At 35.5% G+C, this 15,429-nt stretch overlaps 1 non-coding gene across 1 annotated transcript; it reads right to left on the bottom strand.

Annotated features, from left to right (window-relative positions):
- Nucleotides 1-11,456: 11,456 nt before the first annotated feature.
- LOC122890658 lies at nt 11,457-11,593 on the bottom strand. The gene has a single exon (XR_006381116.1). It is a non-coding gene; the product is annotated as a U4 spliceosomal RNA (small nuclear RNA).
- Between the last annotated feature and the right edge of the window lie 3,836 nt (nt 11,594-15,429).

The following is a 15,429-nucleotide window of genomic DNA, read 5'->3' as shown; positions in this document are numbered from 1 at the left end:
TGGTACCTCCGCTTTGAACAACCACCATTTTACTCATGCTTCCTTAATTCTGGTCTTCACAACATTTGCACTAACACTTCAATTGCACCCCCCAACCTCCTCTCAACAGACTTTACTGTCCTACTTCCTATTTCAAAACAACTGAGGCTTCTAAGTATCAGTTGCCTCATTCTCCTGCCCCAAATTCATTGCTCTCAGAATGTGTCCTCACTCCCTTTCCTATAATCCCAAAGGAAAAGTTGGTAAGCAGCACCAGTTGCTACAACAGGCAACCCTGAAATACTTTAGCCCTGCAATCAAAGCTACATGTTTCTGTTATTCTACTCATAATTTCCAAATCTTCTTTGCTTTTGTTTGTTTATTCTCATGTATCATTTTCTCAGCATAACGGTGGTTGGCTTAAAGACTGCTTTCAGTGTTCAGGGAGGCTACAGGGTTGCCCTGTGTTCATTCAGGGACCAGCAGCTCACGGTTCCCTTTTCTAGCTGCTCTTCAGAGGACATGCACACAGTATTCCTGACTACCAGGATGACTCGGATTTTAGCACCTCTCTTTGCCTATCTTTTCTCTGGTCTTTGCATTAAGCTTCTGACAGGTCTTATTGGTATCACACCCAGCTGTTAGACTCTATTAATTTCTAGCTAACAGTTCAATTGTTTTCAACAGTACCCTAGGTTATACTTTGTGACAGTCTGAACCAAGTAAAATTATGCTATTTGTGGTGAGCAGAATGTTACTAGTTTTTCAGACTTTTTCCACCTTTCCACCAGATGAATAGAAAGGATGGATGCGCATGATACAGAACGCTTGCACTATAGAGCAAAAGCTGGCGGGTTTGGGAACTCAGTCTTCACCAGGTTCCTCGTCTGTATCCTCCCCGTTTGTGTCACAGTGTGTGTTGCCCCAGAGATGGCAACAGAAACTGGTGCTGTGGGATGGCTGCCACCACCACACAGTATAAATCTGCAGCCCAGAGTTGGGGGGTGGGACATGCCAATTTTCTCTGGCTGTCAAATCTACCCAGAATGGCTCTTCCTGCCCAGGAGCTGAGGAAAGAGAACTTGTATTTTGGCTGCTGAGCCTCCCCTAGCAGCTCTTCCTTACGACAGAGACTTAAAGATACAGGGGATTGCATGTACTCTTCATTTGTATCCTCTTTAGATAGTAAATGTTGAGAGTAGGGGAATTGATCATGCTGCCCTGATGCTACTGCCTGCTTGGTATAGGCTCTCACAGCACAGAGCTCTGGGAAGTAGAATATGCTGATGCTCACTGGCTGGGGAATCCACCCAGAACAGTTCTTTCATCTGAGGGAGATGGAAACTGCTGGAACAGTCTTCTGCAGCACAAACTGCAGGGGTATGAATGGAGCCTTTAGCTTGAGTGCCATGGTATCCCTTCCTTTTCACTAGGCTCCATAGATTATGTTGAATTAATGTTTCTTGAATTGTTGCAAGCTCTTTGATCAATCTCCAGAGAACTTGAATGACTGGCTTTGCTAATTTTGACTAGTTTAATAGATGTCTCTCTGGGGGGTTAAGTTTCCTCAAGCTTCTCACGGTGCCATTCTAGAAGTCCCACTTCTGAACTCATAGTTTATCCAAAAATCTGATTTTCTATTATTAATGTCACTAAATGAATCTGCTGTACAGCCAATTAGCCAAACAATAAACTGTAAGTTTTCCTAGATTTCTCAGTTTACTTTACCTCCATAGTCAATTAATGACTACTTCCTGCCAATATTACTGTTTAGATCAGTCTTAAGCCTATTTCTCCCTAGTTTCACTATCACTATTCTACTTAAGACTTTCTGCTCCTTTCCCCTACCAGATTAGAACAGCATCCTCAATAGTCTCCATGCATTCATTCTTGACCACTTAAATCTATCATTACTACTCCATTCAGAATAACCTATATAATATGTGAATCATATAATCACCTGCTGAACACCCTTTAATGACTTGCCTATAGAATGAATTACTAACTCCTATTATGGTTTAATGGCCCCACCCATAAAGTTTCTCTACAGTCTCAAGTCTTTCCACTCCTTTTTCCATTCTTGCCTTTTATTTCCTGGTAATGAAAAAAGTATATATATATAAAAGGATATATATATATATCTGTGTGTTCTACTTATACCATTTATTTTACATTTTCATTTTGTTACTTTGTCTGGAATACCTATCCATCTTTCTTTCTCTTGATAATTTTTAGTCATTCTTTAAGACTCAGTTCAGGTATTTTATTCCCTAGAGAGGCATTTGGGATCCCCAGATTAAGCTAAGTGTTCCCTTTTGTGCTTCTCTTAGCCCTCATCAGAACTTCTTTATGTCACCAATTTTATTACCTATAGAATTTCTTCCTGCCTTACTCAAAGAACTTGAGGCAGTTCATTTCCTTCAACTCCTCAATGGCTACTTATTTTTCTGAGGATGGATAGTGAAATCCTTATGATGACCAGCAGGCTCTGAGTAATCCACATGATCTCCTTTTTTGAGGCCTTTGCAGATGTTGTTCTTCAGTTTGGAATGGCCTCTCCCATGCTGCCTCTTCTCTTGTTTCCTCTTAAAAGCTGACACACACATTCCTTCTCCTTGTTCACTCAAACTTATATTTCTGCTTCACTTTAAATACCATTTTCTCAATGAAGGCTTCCCTAACCCTAAATTACATTAACTCACTTATATTCCCTACATACCCCTTTTACTATTTCTTCATATCAGTTTGTAATTACATGTTTTTTTGATTATTTTATTAATGCCTATTTTTCTCCACGAGGATTTAACTCTACTGGCAGCGGTTGTGTTTCTTGTACTTTCCCTTTTACCTTTAATGCTTTGCACAATGCCTGGCACTTAGAACACAGTCAATACCTAACAGGTTGAATAAGCTTGTGAATGGCTAATTTACTTTTACTCTACTCAGTGTTTCACATATAACAGACTTTAAATTATGCTTTTTGAACTAAAATTAATATTGCAAGAGGCTGACATTTGTGAGAAATTCAGCAGTGAAAAATGAAACTATTAGGAAACATACAAAACAAGTCATATTCGTATTTCAATTTTCAACTTTCCACTGAATTATTTTTACTGGCAAAGAGGTATATTTAATATATTCAGTATTTTGGGCCTGTCAATTTGATAAATGAGGCTTAGATTTCTATAAGTATATGAAAATATCAGTTTTCTTTTTCTCAGCAGAATCTTCTTCTGTGAAGTCTTGGTTGGAGCCCTCCCACTCCTGACCTGTCATATCTGAGTAAATCAACTCTGCCGAGACACGTTCTCTCTATGTGTAGCACTCGTCCTTATCATCTCACTTGAGTATATTAGATTATTTGCTTACATACCTACTTCCTGTGCCTGAATGTGGGCTCTTTGTCATTTGAATTTTCATATCCTCAGCTTCTACCATGGTGTCTGGCACAAGTAAGCTTTCAGTTATTATTTGTCCAATGAATTAGTGAATCAAATAATGAATATCTCAGGATCAGTGAATGCTTTTCATAATGGGAATTATAACAAATGGCTTAGCCTAGAATTACTTCATCTGAAAAAAGCTGTTTTCCTCACAATAAGTAAGCCAAACAATTAATATATTTACTAAATTTTCTTTCTGCTTGACATATATCATGCTCCTACTTTTAATGTATTTGTTACTTATTCGTGTATCTGCTTCACTGTGCTATCTTCTCTTGTGTGAAAATTTTACTAATTTTGAATAAAAACCCAAATCTAAAAGTGATCATTAGGGTAATTTATTGCAATGAAGAGAGTGTGATTCTATTTACATTATCAGAATAAGAGTAATTGTTCTTGCATTTCCATATAGCAACTTTCTTTGAAGTCTCTAAAATATCTATATAAAGGAAAAAAGAAATTCTCAGCTTGGTGATGTAATTCTTTAAGTGGTTATTCTGGTCAAAACCTTCCTTCACAAATTATAATGATATGGTAGAATATAATGGAAAATAACCACTATTCATCATTATAATACTTATTACTATAATAACAATTATATAATATTTTCCATCAAAAATTGTATTAGTACTCTGAAGACATTTCTTTTATTTCATGATGTAAATGAACAAATGCATGTATTTAGGTAGTTACCTACACTTCTTTCCTAGGCTGGACTGATTAGTGCCTCCAAAGAATCTGCACTTTTTTTTTATTCATTATCAAAGTAGGGTTGAATTAATATACTATCAAATATGCTATTGTACTATGTACTATGTAATGTTGTGGGACACATGATACATGTGGATTCTTAACCTCAGGCCAGGTTTCAGAGCATCTTTAAAGCCCCTGAGATCTACCACACAATTTCTTTTTGACATTGACATTCCTTGGAGAGGGTTGGTCTTAGAATAAAAAATTAGCAATTCTGAATCCCAATTCTCAGGAGCAACTCTTATCACCCTTTCACTGAATAGGTATAAAGCCTCCAATACAAATCCCCATTCTGAGCCCTCTCTGATTTTTTTTTTTTTTTGAGCCCTCTCTGATTTAGCCCACCTGTTACACATTCCATTAACCTAATGATTTGCTTTAACTCAAATAAATTATTGGTTGATTAGGAAATTTGAGAATCCTGACCTTTACAGAAGGACAAATGCATTGTCCTCTTTTGTCCTCAATGCATCAAATGCATTGACTCTTTTTTATTGCCTACATTTTTATTTTTAATGTTTTTGTACATCTCAACTATCAACTCAATACAGTCTGATAAGTGATTGAGATTATAATAAATAAGAAAGTGTATTATTTGGCAGAGCTGGTAGCACATGAACTAGGAGATAGTAAGAGCACACTGATTAAATAATATGACATCCTACAAGCCGATTAGAGTGAAAAGCTTTTCCAGACTGAGGTGTTAACTCTTATTTCCTTTGGTATAGACTTGGAATGGGTAGCATTTAAGACACACCAACAATGTTAGAGCACTGCATCATAATAGTGATAATAATAATAATAACAACAACAGCAACAATAAAATGCACCAAAGTGGAAAGAGTAAAAATAACGTGTCTCGTCATAGTCAGTAACTTTTGTGTAACCAATTGCAGAGGCTGACTTGTAATTATATAAGAAAAATGTAAGCAAACTAAACTAAAACATGGCTTTATCATTTCCCCAATAAGACTAGGTTTAGTTCAAACAAACCGACAAACCAAGAGATTTAAAGAGAAACAAACATAAAAAGATCGCTTATGAAGCTATTTCCCCTGCTCTGTTGGTTCACATTTTCATCTGTTGGGGTCTGACACATTAGGTCCTAATGTAATGACATCTTTGATAACACGGACAAGCGCACAGAGAGCAGCGACAGCAAACTGGCTGATTTACACAATACAGTTTGCGGCATTGGAATTAACTTTGCATGTGAATTTTTGCTCCATCTGGGCCAAATGCCATTCCAAAAAGCAGCCTCATTTGAACCTCTGCGGTGTACTTAATATGCTCTGGATTTCGGTGACCGTGGCAGAACAGAGGCTGAACACTACCCAATGTCAAAGTGTGTTTTCCAGTTCTATGTCAGAGTCCTTTAGCACTGCAACATTTGTAATTTCTGAACAATTCCCATAAAACTTAGGGGTTGTTGACCTGAACTAAACTCCCTATGGCTAGCAATGTCATTCTCTCTCTCGTTTCACTTTCCAGGTTGATAAAAATCAATACTTTCTCTCATAGAATTCTGACTTTCCAAGCAGCATTCAGGTTCGTGTGAAATTTGTGGAGCAGAAGGAACAGGAGCAGTTATTTTATCATCCAGAACTATTTTTTGTGTGCACCCAAGCAGAGAATAATGCTAGAAATGTTGTGAGAAACAATTTTGAAATTAGTCAGTTTTGGATTTTTTTAAATTAATTTATTAAAAAAAATTTTTTTTAAATAAACATATAATGTATTTTTATCCCCAGGGGTACAGGTCTGTGAATCACCAGGTTTACACATTTCACAGCACTCATCATAGCACTTACCTTCCCCAGTGTCCATATCCCCACCACCCTCTCCCGTCCCCCGTCCCCCTGGATTTTTTTTTTTTTTTTTGATGGAGTGTAATTTTTAAAACATAGTTCACTATGTCATTAACATCTAGCTTCAGTCAAAATACTGTTAAAATCTTGGAGCACAATGCCTCCTATTAACTCCCATTCTATATTTGATTTCAATTATTGCCAATTTATCCTTAAAGAAAATGAAGTTTATAGATACTCTACACTTAAAAAATTTTCAGTGTGAAAAATAACATAAAGCTATGATTTCCCATTTGGTTTTACTTTGTAATCTCCCCTTTAAGAATGAGGAGAAATGGCTTTGCAGGAGACTCTTCTCATTTCTTTCCTCTTGGAAGAAGATCTTCATGGTGTATAGCTTTTTAAAACTTAATGCAACTGGAAACTTTGAAATGGTTCCATTTCCCATCATCTGGACTGGCAAAAGATAATTTAATCTCTTCCACATGACAAGTCAATTCCCTGCCATGCTCTGGGAGTTGGTAAATTTTTTCCTATAAAGCACCAGATAGTAAATTTCTAGCTTTTGTGGGTCCTATGTTCTCTGTATCAACTACTCAACTTCTGCCATCTTGGAATAAAAGCAGCCCGTAGATAACAAGTAAATGAATGAGTGTAGCTGTGTTCTAATAAAACCTTATTTACTTAGGTAATGGATCAAATTTGGCACATAGGCCATAGTTCGACACTCCCCAATCAAAGATAATGATTCTCAAACTTTAGTTTACATAAGAATCATCCAGGAGCTTGGTCCAGACCTAACTGGTGTCCCAGCACATACCTAGTAAATAGAATAGATGCGTTCTGATTCTATATACGTAACATACATAAAAGTAGGATTCCTGTATTTCATAAGAAATAATAAAGTGAGATTAAGGAAGTAACTGAGTTCCTGGCAACTTCCATGTCGTAACATTCTGAAGTGGAACTCTGTAAGAAAGTCATGTTTGTAGAGAATCCAGGTAGAAGCAGTCAGTCGCAGAATGCAATGTGGAGGAAGAAGAGTTGGGGAAAAAAACAAAACAAAATCTGTCATTAACTAGATTCAGAGCATTTGTACTTAATGTGACGGGGAAAAAAATCAAGGATGTTAGTTCTACAATGACTGTGCCTTAATTGGATTCTTTTAATAGTGTGAATAGAGGCTTCTAAATAAACCAGTGTGAGATTCTTCAGAATCTAGGGAACTACCTGTGTACAAAGCCGGATGTAATTAATCAGTTCTGCCCCAGTGTACACAAGAAAGGCTATTAAACCACAAAGGCCTGTGACGTAGTAGTATGTGGAATGGCAGGTGGAAGGCAAGTCGAGCATTTGCACAGCAGAAGACAGCACGGTAAACCCAAAAGGAATCCTACAGACCCGTGCCCAATTCCAGGAGGTTATTTGGTATAGGAATGGAACTGAACTAACACACATACCACATTTGTCTTCTTTACTGTTATATTGCCACTGTGCCCGGCATAAATACACATTTATACTAAATAAATATCAACTGACTGCCTGACTCAGGACCAGGGGACAACTAATATGGGAAATATACCACACTGAGGGAAAAAACTGTGAGCTCTTTTACACCTATGTGTAAAATTTAACCCTTACAAAGCTATCACTGGAATACATTTCCATCCCATGTAATGGGATTAAATGCACCCTTTCAGAATTTCAGGGCAAGCCCCACTCCTTAAGGTACTTACCTCATGCAACTCAGAAATCCAGATTATTCTAAAGAGGTTCATTTGCAGTTAAGTTAGAGAAGAATTTTTCATGAGTATTTTATCTCATTTATATTTCTAAGGAAATCTTTAACCACTGGGGACCAAAATGCACTACTTACTTTATTTATATGACTGTGTTATGACTGACTTTTATCATTTTTATATACACATTAAATATTTTAGTTCCAGCTGATTAACCAACAAACTATCAAAACTTAAAGAAGGTATTACTTATTCAGTAGAGAAAAGAACATAGAATAAAGGAACATTACTTTGCTAATGCCTGGCATGTGAGAAGTCTTTGCTTTAATAAAAATGTTATAATTATCAACTTTAAAAAATATTAGATTTCTTTAAGCATGCAAAAGGATTGCCTTACCCTTTTAAATCTTATTTTTTTTTCTAAGAAGCTGGAGATAATAAAAACTTGCAGACTAATGTACATACATCAAAAATCCAAACAGAAATGATCTTTTAAGAAAATAAATAATCTGTTTCTTAATGCTGTTTTTTCGCTCCACACTGTTGCATTAACTAGAAATGACTTATTTTTTCACCACAGAGCATGTCTCACCCCAGTTCCTCTTATTCCTTTACTTGCCTGATTGAACTTTCAAGAGAAGACTCCAGGAAAGACTTGAACACTATATGCACATAGGAACTCCCTCTGAGCTACTCTTTCACAGGAATTCATGCGTGTGTATTCTGTTGTACACTACAATGCAATCATCTCCAGAGTAGAGACAACAGAATACTATACACCCACTTTTACTCCCCCCTTTTTTCACTTAACGATGTGTCACAAAGATACCCGTACTGATATACAGAGATAATTAACAGTCCTTTCTAACGTTTGCATAGCATTGCCCAGTGTGAATATACAAGTCAGCAATTTGAGTTTGTAAATGGTGCCATGATCATCCTTCTCCTATATACATCTTTTTCACATTTCTGCCAGTGTGTATTTTAGATAGATTTCTGAAAAATTGCAGATTCAACAGATAGAGTATACACATTGCAAAGTGTTGACAAACCAGCTACATCCAAGAGTGTTTACTTTTCTTACCTAGAGAATATGTTTTTGAGAATATGTAGACTTTTCCAACCCGACAGTAGGTATGTCAATGTAGTTTCAGTTTGCAGTTCTCTTATTACAAAAAGACTGAACATCTTTTTCCTCAAGGTTAAGGTCGATTTGCATTGCTTTTTCTGTGAATTATCTATTTTTCTGATAGTGTTGGTCTTCTGTTTTTAGAGGCTCTTTACATATTAAGGATATCATCTCTTTGTGATAGAAGTTGTGATTATTTCCCAGTTTTCCAGTTATCTTTTCTTCTTTGCTGACATGTGTGTTGGCATACTAGAAATATTCTTTTTAAAACTTTATGTAATTAAAATTGATCTTTTATTGATTTTGGATTTTATGATTTGTGTCATAATTAGTAAAATTTCCTCTACTCAAATAACAGAGAAAATCACATATTTTCTTCTACTATATAATTTCTTCCACTATATAATTTCATTTACTTATCTTCCATTCTCTGGTGCAAAGGGATTTGCAAATTACAATTCATCCAATTGTATCGTGTGTTTTTTTTTTTTTCCCCCCATAAGGATCTTTAGTTATATCAATACCACCTGTTAAAAAGAGTAGTCAGGGGTGCCTGGGTAGCTCAGTGGGTTAAAGCCTCTGGCTTTGGCTCAGGTCATGATCCCAGGGTTCTGGGATTGAGCCCTCCATCGAGCCCTGTACTGGGCTCTCTGCTCAGCAGGGAGCCTGCTTCTTCCTCTCTCTCTCTCTGCCTGCCTCTCTGCCTACTTGTAATCTCTGTCTGCCAAATAAATAAATAAAATTAAAAAAAAAAAAGAGTAATCATCCTTAGGGATTTGAGGTGCTGCCATTATTATATTCTGAATTTCATACACAATTAGGCTATTTCTGGATTTTCCATTTTGCTCTGTCTCCCTATTCATGCACTGATAGCAGATTTTATTTTTAAAGTACAGAGGCTTTATAGCATGTGTTGGTATTTAGTATGACTATCATTGCAGTGATTTTTTTTTTTCACTGATTTCCTCGGCTATTCTTATTTGTTTTTCAAATTAATTCTATAATCAGTTTAGTTTCAAAAATATAAAACATCAACAACAAAATTGATAAATTAGAATTGCTTAGCTTATAAATTAGCATAGAGAAAACCAATATATTCAAGAGGCTTAGTCTTTGTATCCAAGAATATCACACATTTTTCATTCATTTAAGTCTATTTATGTTTCTTTTGGGAGTATTTTATGGTTTTATAAATACAAATTTCAGACATATCTTGTTAAGTTTATGTCTAAGTGTTGTGTTTTTATGGTTGCTATTTTAAATGGCATCTTAATTTCTATAATATCTTATAAATGGCTTCTGTTTGCATATTTGAATTTTAATTTTTTAGTTCTATATACACATATCCATAAATAAATATAAGATTTATTGAGATAGGTAGATGATTGATGATAGATAGATAGATAGATAGATGATAAGTAGGTATTTCTATCATCTATAAGTAGAGACAGTTCAGTTTCTTTTCATTTTAATACTTCTGTTTGCTTTCTCTTTTCTCTTTGCATTGACTAACATTCCAGAACTATTTCAAATAATAGTGGGGATAGTAGGCATCCTTTCCTTACTTTCTGTCTTTAGGGAGAAAGCTATTATTGTTTCCTTTTTAAGTAAGATTTTTGTCTTTTGGATTAATTAATATACATTTTGCCATATAATTCATTACATTCAGATGGTGACCAGCAATTCCTATTGTTAAGAATTTTTAATATGCATGGGTGTCATAATTTGTAGAACAGCCTTTTCTGAGTAAATGCACTCTCTTTTCTAAAATATTTTCTTTGCTTGGCTTCCAGAACCTACTTAATTTCTCCTCTTGCCACCCTGACTTGTCCTTTCTTTTCAGTCCTAAAATCTTTGATCTCCAGAGTTTGAATGACTCCCGGCTCATTGCTCCATCATCTTCTCTATCTGTCCTTATTGGTGATCTTATTTAAGGGCTTGACTTTATGTTGCATCTATACATTGATGACTGCCAAATTTATATCTGGCAGACTTTCCCTCTGAATGTTAAGTGATTATATTCATCTGCTTACACACCTTCTTCTTTCGGATATCTAACAGCTATCTTAAGCTGAATTACTGACTTCTTCTACCTCAAAACTTTTTATCCAAGTAGCCATTTCTCAGTTCTTATTTTTTTTTGTAACAAACACTTAAGTGGGACATACAATGTGCCAGACATATTTCAAGTTATTTATTAAATATCAATTCATTTAACCTTAATAATATCTTTGTGAGGTAGGTACTATTATTACGCCCATTTCATCAATGGGCGGGCGTATTGAGACGTGGAGAAATTAAATGGTTTATCCAGCTTTTCCCAATTGGTAAGTGGAAGCTCTAAAGTGAAACCAGAGCAGTTTGCACAGTGCACACTCTTCACCACTACACAGTGAATTCTTCTTTTTCCCCGGGCCAGTGAACTTGTAGTTATCCTTAATGCTTCTATTTTGTTTAAATTCACAAGTAAAGTACTAGCAAATTCTAAGACTCTTCCATCAGAATATATCCAGAATTTGGGGTGTTTAACTGGCTCAGTCAGTACAGCATGCAACTCTTGACCTTGAGATTGTAAGTTTGAGTCCCACACTGGGTATAGAGATTATTTAAAAATAAAATCTTAAAAAAAAAAAAAAAGAGTATATCCAGAATCTAATCATTCTTTTCCTTATCCATTTCAATTAGCAATAATCGCGCCTCGGATAAACCTCATTGGCTACGATACTGCCACTGTTTCAAAACCGTATTTAAAACATTATATTTCCAAACTGTTTTCCAAAATGGTCCTGTCAAGTTACTCTCTTTGGGAGCATCCTCTTCTCTAACAGATGTCTGTAGAACTTTCCTGTGAAGTACCAGAAGGTAAACATGTTAGTCTTGCAGGCCATACAGTCTCTGCTGTACTACTCAGCTTCGGTGTTGCAGCGTGAGTAAGATTCACGCAACATGTTCACAAGTGGGTGGGACTGTGTCCCAATAAAGCTTTATTTACAAAACATACTGCTGGTCCATGGGTTAAGGGCATTCATTACATTTTCATGCTTTAACTTGCTTGAACCTCAGAATCATAATGTTGCAAAATAGAAGCCAGTCACAGGGGTGTGTGTGTGTGTGTGTGTGTGTGTGTGTGTATTCCATTTACTTAATGTTCAGAAGAAGGCAGGGATAGTAATATGTTACTTAGGGATAATCTGTTTCTTTACACATGAGTAAGTGCTTAACCTAAAATTCATGATCATGACTCTTTGTGATGATTTGAAGCATTTGAAAGGAACATCTATGAGGCTTCCAGATTTATAGTGATCTTCTGTTTTTTAGCCTGGCCAGAAGGTAGCTAGGTGTTTGTTTTGTTATTTTTTTAAATGTTCATTTATTTTATAAACTCTTTAATGCATACCATAATTTATAATAAAAGAATTAATGTTAAACCATTATAATTTCTCACTTATATTTTTGAAATAAACTCCAAACTAGTTTCTTGCCTTCTACACCTTCTGCTTCTGTAGTGTATTCTCCACATAGTCTTTATTGCTTCACTTTAAGGGTAGAACAGGTAACATCTGTCCTCTGCTCAAAACCTTCCCCTGTTTTCTCATATTACTTAGTTAAAGACCAAAGTTCCTAAAGTGGCTTAAAAGCTCCTACATAACATAGCATCATTAATCTCATCCCTACTATTGGTCACATTGCCATTCTTGTAGTGCCTTGAATACACCAAACACATACTCAATTTGGAGTTTTTGCAATTGCTGCTCCCTCTGCCGAGTACAAACTTATCCTGGATATCTGCATTTTGCTCTCACCTTATTTCTTTCAGTTCTATACTCATAGGTCACCTTCTGAAAAAGGTATTTCCTAAATATCTTACATAAAATAGAAATTTCACTCATCACTCCCACTTGCCTTTTTTATAGCATTTATCACCATCTAAAATATTATATATGTGTATTTGTTTTGTTATTGTATACTTTCAACATACTCCAATTAGGTACTTTTGCTGTATCACCACTGGACCTCAGTACCTGAAAATGTACTTGGAACAAAATAGGTGGATCAGCGTTTATTAGCTGAATTAATAGTTCTCCTTATGGAACATTCCACAGTGCTAATGTTTCATGAGGCATTGTTTAGGAAACTGAGCTAAACACTAGGCAATGGTGTTTTTATTTTAACTTAATAGGAAGCCCATTAATTTCTATTTTGGTTTATTCTTGACTACCTAAAAGGTGGTATTGAATTAAGCAGTTTTCTCCTGACTCTGTTTACTCATTCCTCAACTGCATGAGTGGATAGCATCCAGAACTATTCCTTTACCTTTACCCAAACTCAACCAGATTCCATGTTATATGCAACAATCCCTCAAATATTGGTCTCATTTTCTTATCATTTTATTTTCAACATACTCACTAGGCTGGTTAATGGAATCCAGTTTGTAAGCTAACTCTTAAATTCATTTGAGACCAAGAAGAATCATTGTGCTGAGATGGTTTAGGTGGCTTAGTCAGGGCTGTGACAGAGTGTCTTTCATGAGTCATGACTGCCTAGGGCCAAAAAGGGTGAAGTGACACAGATTTTTCAATCTTTGACTTAGAAGGTCAGTTCCTTGAATTAAAATAATTTATTCTTTTTTTTAATCTACTCATTATCTAACAAAGAACACTATTGTATATTGGAAAATCCAAACATATTTGTTGTTTGCATGATTATTCTGTGAATGCTAAAGAAGCATTTATTTGTATCCCGAGCATGAATCTTATACCTCTGTTTCCTAGGCAACTTTTTCCTTTTTAAGAATAAAAGATCATTAATCCCTAATATATTGCTAGATAAATCTTTCTGTGGCACTCAAATGTCACCCGTTTATATATCATAAACTAGGGTTCTGCAAGTTATTATATGAGAGAAAAACATCTCTTTTCCCAGGATACCTTTCTTGTGCAAAATAAAAATAATTTATATTTTTCTTGGTGTTAACAGGTGTTATAAGACTCTTCAAAATAATTCATAAAACACTGCTGAAATCTAGTCACTCAGTGTGAATTTTTGTTGAACTTGAAGTCCACTTATCATTTCCTAACTGATAAAATCATCCTGCTGACAGGAATGAGGAGAGATACAGGTGACGAATTCACAGTGCCTAATTTTTAAAAGAAAGTTTCCCAATGGGATGTTTCATTCTCAAACAAAAACATAATATACCAAAGAAACAGGTGCATGTTGATATTTCATTATATTTCCAACAGTCAGTTCTTGGCCTCTAGGGCAGTGATTTGAAGTAGCAAGTGAAAAGCACTCAATTTCAAAGCATTTACCAAACTTCAACTTTTTTTATGTGTATATGTAATTGTTTCTTCTCCGAATTTCCAACCTAAGTGCTGTGTTTGATAGTTTTTAGCAAATTCCATTTAACTGGGGATAGCCGTGTTCACAGACCTTGTTTCTATAATCTCTGTGAGTTTAATCGTTCTTTACTAGAAAAAGAAAATAAATCATACCCAATTGCCAATGAATGCCTGAACAATGAGTTAGTAATTATATTTTTCTCATTTCTCTTTTTCATTAAAGTATATCACTTCAATTCATCAAATCTGTCAGCCAAGCCGCTAGGAATCTGATCTAAAAGCTGTCATCTCTGATCTAAAAGCCGTGAGTGTGGTGGTTGGCGGACAGTATGGCGTAGTGTGGGCCTGAGCTAGCAGAGTGTGAGAGGTAAAGACTTCGTGTCATCCATATTTGATAGACCTGGATTCACATCCTAGTTTTGTTATTTATTACATGACTTAACCTCTCTAAGTCTCAGTTTCTTCATCTGTACAATGGAGAAGCTAGTTTGCAGAACTGTTATTTCTTAAAAGAATGCTAGTCATATAAGAGGGATATCTAGATAAGCCAGTTACACCTAAATTTGGGTAAATAATTTGCTTTGTTCAATTTAAAGTGACCATTTTGTATAGAGTCATCAGCACACTTTTTATGTTCTCTTTTAAAATTGTGATATACAGAAATAACCGTAGAAAGTCTACACACAAAGCATGCCAAAAACACTTAGCAGACTATCACAGTATCTGTATTGCTTTGTAATTCATTCTCCTATTACGCCACCAAAATATTCTTTCACATGTCCAAATCAGACTATGTTACTTGCTCAGAATCATTCAGTGGTTCTCATTCATCTACACGAAAGAATAAATCATAGTCACTGAAAATCTAACCGTAGTCAAATTGCTACACCTCTCTGATTTTCACATAACATCCCAGCGACACTAATCCCTGATAAACTCATGCTACTTCACAGGCAACTCTCTATGAAGTCTTCCCTGGCATACCAGATGACTTAAGGTAGCCGTGTTCACAGACCTTGTTTCTATAATCTCTGTGAGTTTAATCGTTCTTTACTAGAAAAAGAAAATAAATCATACCCAATTGTCAATGAATGCCTGAACAATGAGTTAGTAATTATATTTTTCTATAGTTATATATAGTTCTATTTTTCTATAGTTAGTAATTATATTACACCGCCACTCTATTAAAGCAAACAATACATTGTATTGAAGTACATGTATGAGGGAATGAATTGG

Source organism: Neovison vison, chromosome 11 (assembly GCF_020171115.1).
Source record: "Neovison vison isolate M4711 chromosome 11, ASM_NN_V1, whole genome shotgun sequence".
NCBI lineage: Eukaryota > Metazoa > Chordata > Mammalia > Carnivora > Mustelidae > Neogale > Neogale vison.
Note: the sequence above shows the minus strand (reverse complement) of the source record. Positions and strands in the feature narration are given on the sequence as shown.